Genomic DNA, 6,000 nt, shown 5'->3' with positions numbered 1-6,000 from the left:
TACAGAGAGAGAGAGAGAGTTTAGGAAGCCCCTACCCACTCTCACCCTCAGGGTTTCCTGTCCCTATGGGGCACTGCACAGAGAGGACTCCTTAGGGAGTTAAAGAGTTTTATTGGCTTTATATGCCACATGTTCTACATGGGTAAGGATTGGCTTACCAATTTCCTCCTCAGCCGTCTGGCAGCTTATGCCAAAGCTGGGGAGGTCAGTGTGAATCTCGTCCCTGACATCGGGGGGCCTGATTTTCACCCACTGCTGTATGGTCTTCCTTCCCTGCTGTTGTGGAAGCAGACCAGCCGGAGCGGGACGCCGGACACCGCATGAGGGGGTTTCCCAGTATAACGATGTGATCCCGGCTAGGTCCGGAAGGGGGCGGAGCTTTGCAAGGGGAGCGCGTCATCATGCAGGGAAAGCGGAGATGACATCAGACGCCGCACTTCAACCTAAACAGCACGGCAGCTCCCAGACACACTCTCATCTGTCTTCAGCAGTGATGTCAGCTCCTGAGGCTCCCGGGACCCATATGGACTGCGCAGACCCACCTTTGGCAACTCCATCCGTGAGTCTCCCTGTGGGAAACCTGCATTATTCCTCTAATGTTTATTTACTTGAGTTAGTACATGGCTGATTCTGGGTTGCTCTTCTTTTACCAGGGTGTTAAGGAAATTTTAAATTTAAACCAAAATATAACAAGTGTGTCAATTGTTCAAAAAAATTACCTGAGGGATATAAGAAGAAACTTTGCAAAACTTGCATTAATGACCTTCTGAAAGAAGAGCAACCGTCTATCCTGATGGAAGTTAGATCCGAAGAGATATTTCCGAAATTAATAACCAGATGGGGCCAACCACAAATATACCTATTTGCCTCAAAAAGAAATACAAAGGTCAACCAGTTTTGCTCCCTGAATACCAGGAAAAATCCGTGGGCGGTAGATGCCTTCTCAGTAAAATGGAACTGGAATCTTGCATGTGTGTTCCCTCTATGGGCATTAATCCCCAGGGTTCTAAAGAAAATCCTCACAGACCCAGTGATAGTAATACTAATTACTCCCTATTGGCCCAAGAAAAACTTATCTCTGGAAGATCCATGGCAGATACCTTTTCGGAAGGATATTCTATCACAGGGGCCAATCCTACATCAGAACCCAGGTCTCTTCAAACTATCGGCTTGGATCCTGAAAGCGAAATCCTAAGGCCCCTTTCACACGAGCGAATTTTCCACGCGGATGCAATGCGTGACGTGAACGCATAGCACCCGCACTAAATTCTGACCCATTCATTTCAATGGGTCTCTGTACATGAGCGTTGTTTTTCACGCATCAGTTCTGCGTTGCGTGAAAGTCGCAGCATGTTCTATATTCTGCGTTTTTCACGCAGCCCTGGCCCCATAGAAGTGAATGGGGCTGCGTGAAAAACGCGTTGCATCCGCAAGCAAGTGCAGGTGCGATGCGTTTTTCACTGATGGTTGCTAGGAGATGTTGTTTGTAAACCTTCAGTTTTTTATCACGCGCGTGAAAAACGTATCAAAACGCATTGCACCCGCGCGGAAAAAACTGAACAACTGAACGCAATCGCAGACAAAACTGACTGAACTTGCTTACAAAATAGTGCGAGTTTCACTGAACGCACCCTGAACGCATCCGGATCTAATCCGTCACGCTCGTGTGAAAGGAGCCTAAGGAGTAAGGGTCTTTCAGATAAAGTTATCAATACCTTAAAAGCCAGCAGGAAAAAAGTTACTGCTGCCATTTATCTAAAAATCTGGAAAAAGTACTGCTCATGGCTGGGAAAAGTCTCTCCTAATATATCATTTCCTTCCATACAAAAGATCTTGGAATTTCTACAAAGAGGCCTAGACTTAGGCCTTAGACCTAGTACTTTGAAGGTGCAAATATTAGTCTGGTGGCTTTCTACGATACTAACCTAGCAAACCATAGATGGATTAGAAGGTTTATTAAAGCCGCTTCTAGCCTTAGACCCTAACCCTAAGTTCACACCTGAGCGTTTTACAGCGCGTTCAAACGCGCTGTAAAACGCTCAACACATGAAAACCAATGCTTCCCTATGGGAATGGTTCTCACCTGGGCGTTTTACAGCGCGTACGATCGCGCTGTAAAACGCCCGACGCATAATCAAGTACTTGAGCTTCTTTGGGGCGTTTTGACGCGCGTTTGTGGCCATAGGACACTGCAGTCAATCACACAAACGCGCGTTAAACGCGCGTTTACTATTACAAAAAACGCGCGTAAAACGCGCGTTTGAGAAACGCTCAGGTGTGAAAGCAGGGTAAAACATAACATTCCGCTATGGGACTTAAATCTAGTCCTTAATGGGTTGACAAATTCTCCATTTGTCCCAGTAACAGATATTTCCTTAAAACATCTCTTTTAAGACGGCCTTTTTAACATAAATTACATCTGCTAGACACGTAGGAGAAATCCAGGCCTTGTCATGTAGAGAACCATATCTATCAGTTTTTCCTGATAGAATTGTATTGAGAGTAGATCCGGGTTTCCTCCTGAAGGTAGTTTCAAATTTCCATAGGGACCAGGAAATTATTTTACCTTCCTTCTGCAGTGAACCAAAGGATCCCATGGAAGAAAATTGTCATCTCGTGGATGTAAGGGAGACAATTATTCAGTACCTGAAAGCTACATAACTTTTAGGAAGGATAATAATCTGTTAATTCAATTTGCGGGAAAAAATAAAGGGAAAAAGCTTTCCAAAGAATCCATATGGCGTTGGATAAAAACTATTGCTTACTGTTATTCCCTATTGGGTCAGACATGTCCTACAGGAATAAAGGCCCATTCTACTAGGGCTATGGCCTCCTCTTGGGCAGAAACAGCTGGGGTATCTCTCGATCAGATATGCAGGGCTGCAACTTGGTCTAGCATTAATACTTTCATTAGACACTATCACCTGAACTTTTCTGCTTCAGCGGATTTGGCTGAAAATTTAGTATAAAAAAATTTAGTATATATTATGAGGTTAATAATAAAAAAATAAAAATATATAGAATTTTTTATTTTATTTTTTTAAATGTATGTATGTATGTATGTATGTATGTGTGTGTGTGTGTGTGTGTGTGTGTGTGTGTATATATATATATATATATATATCTATACACAGGAAAAAGGCAGCACTCCAAAAAATAAAATAAAAAAAATACTTTATTCACCTCAGTTGCAATGGAGACGTTTCGGCTCCATATCAGAGCCTTTCTCTCTCAAGTATCCGTGAAAAAAGGGTATTTTAATCACCCATGTGGAAATAGCAACATTTCAGCTCACTCCATGTGAGCTGAAACGTTGCTGTTTCCACATGGGTGATTAAAATACCCTTTTTTCACGGATACTTGAGTGCTGCCTTGGCCTTTTTTACATATATCTAATAGGAACGGGTCCGTTTCAAGGAATTGCACCGCTTTGGATTTGGCGGGTGCTAGGTCCAGGAGTATAGCTGCTTACCCCCTAGTAATAGATAAGAAAACCGGACAGCACTCCAAGTAAAAAGCAAATGGTGTTTATTCACCCATGTGGAAGGCAACGTTTCAGCTCATACAAAGAGCCTTTTTCAAGCTTGAAAAAGGCTCTTTGTATGAGCTGAAACGTTGCCTTCCACATGGGTGAATAAACACCATTTGTTTTTTACTTGGAGTGCTGTCCGTTTTTACATATATATATATATATATATATATATATATATATATATATATATATATAAAATCTACTTTAGTATCTGGTACACACTGAGGGTGAGAGTGGGTGGGGGCTTCTTTTACATATACCCCAGCATGGGTATATGTAAAATGACACCCCAAAACACATTCCCCAACTTCTCCTGAGTACGGCGATACCACATGTGTGACACTTTTTTGCAGCCTAGATGCGCAAAGGTACCCAAATTCCTTTTAGGAGGGCATTTTTAGACATTTGGATCCCAGACTTCTTCTGGCTCTTTAGGGCCTCTAAAAAGCCAGGGCAGTATAAATACCCCACATGTGACCCCACTTTGGAAAGAAGACACCCCAAGGTATTCAATGAGGGGCCTGGCGAGTTCATAGAAAAAATTTTGGGGGCATAAGTTAGCGGAAATTTTTCTCACAAAGTCTCACTTTCCGCTAACATGGGACAAAAATGTAAATCTTTCAAGGACTCAATATGCTCCTCAGCGAATACCTTGGGGTGTCTTCTTTCCAAAATGGGGTCAGTTGTGGGGTGTTTGTACTGCCCTGGCATTTGAGGGTCTCCGCAATCATTACATGTATGGCCAGCATTAGGAGTTTCTGCTATTCTCCTTATATTGAGCATACAGGTAATGAGATTTTTTTTTCCGTTCAGCCTCTGGGCTGAAAGAAAAAAAATGAACGGCACAGATTTCTTTATTCGCATCGATCAATGTGGATGAAAAAATCTCTGCCAAAAAAAAAAAATGGAGGGGAAAGGCGTCTGCCAGGACATAGGAGCTCCGCCCTACATCCATACCCACTTAGCTCGTATGCCCTGGCAAACCAGATTTCTCCATTCACATCAATCGATGTGGATGAATAAATCATTGCCGGGATTATTATTTTTTTATATACTATACAAAGTGTTTGCCAAAGCATAGGAACGCCGCCTCCTCCTCAGCTTGTATGCCTTGGCAAATGTATCTTTTGCTGCAGAGTAGAAATCTCGTCTTGCAGCGCCGCATACACCGACTTGCGTGTAATCTGACAGCAGCGCAATGCTTCTGTCAGAATGCACATCAGTGCTGCAGCTAGTCGATCGGTTGGTCCACCTGGAAGGTAAAAAAGAAAAAACCAGGCCGCAACGCAATACTTTTATTAACTTTGGAACAGAACATATAAACTTTTTTATATTTTTATTATTTTTTACCTTTATAGAACAAACCTCTCCTTCCCCATGGGTCAATGTGCAAAGCGCAAATCGCCCAAAGATGTGGCGAAGTGCGTTATGCACTTTGTCCCAGGTGAAAGGAGCCGTTTGCAGCAGCTGTGTGAGAGAATGGGCCCTAATAGCCCTGTGTGCCTGTCCTGGTGAGATGTGATCCCTATGCTAGGTGTACCTGTGTGTGGTACTTCCGGAAATACTCCCCTAAGCATAGGGCAGGGTGGTCAGGACAGTCAGGACAGAAATAGCGGGTGTCACTCCTTATTCCACTCCTGCTACAGACACGACATCTTTTTCGGGGTGACGGGTGGGTTGAGGTACCGGCAACGACATTGGGGAAATGTCGCTCGTGTAGACGGCTAACTACATTGGTGGATGGGGCCACGGAACCTCCTGGGTACAGGAGGCTCTCGATGATCTCTTCCTGAAATTTGAGGAAGGATTGTGTTCTCCCAGCCTTACTGTAGAGAACAAAACTATTATATGCAGCCAATTGAATCAAATATACAGACACCTTCATATACCAGCGTCTGGTTCTGCGGGAAACTAAATACGGAGACAACATCTGGTCATTGAAGTCCGCCCCTCCCATGTGAAGGTTATAGTCGTGGACTGAGAGGGGCTTTTCAATGACACGGGTTGCTCGCTCAATTTGTATTGTCGTGTCTGCGTGAATGGAGGAGAGCATGTAAACGTCACGCTTGTCTCTCCATTTCACCGCGAGCAATTCTTCGTTACACAAGGCAGCCCTCTGCCCCCTTGCAAGATGGGTGCTAACGAGCCGTTGGGGGAAGCCCGCGCGACTAGTTTGCGCGGTGCCACAGGCGCCAATCCGTTCTAGAAACAAATGCCTAAAGAGGGCCACACTTGTGTAGAAATTGTCCACATAAAGATGGTACCCCTTGCCGAATAAGGGTGACACCAAGTCCCAGACTGTCTTCCCACTGCTCCCCAGGTAGTCAGGGCAACCGACCGGCTCCAGGGTCTGATCTTTTCCCTCATAGACACGAAATTTGTGGGTATAGCCTGTGGCCCTTTCACAGAGCTTATACAATTTGACCCCATACCGGGCGCGCTTGCTTGGGATGTATTGTTTGAAGTCA

At 44.3% G+C, this 6,000-nt stretch overlaps 1 pseudogene; it reads left to right on the top strand.

Annotated features, from left to right (window-relative positions):
* Positions 1-259: 259 nt before the first annotated feature.
* The window catches only part of LOC122940403, a 277,094-nt pseudogene continuing 271,353 nt past the window's right edge, over positions 260-6,000 (top strand).

The sequence above is a fragment of the Bufo gargarizans genome, chromosome 6, assembly GCF_014858855.1.
Source record: "Bufo gargarizans isolate SCDJY-AF-19 chromosome 6, ASM1485885v1, whole genome shotgun sequence".
Classification (NCBI taxonomy): Eukaryota; Metazoa; Chordata; class Amphibia; order Anura; family Bufonidae; genus Bufo; species Bufo gargarizans.
This window is presented reverse-complemented; position numbering and strand designations above follow the sequence as displayed.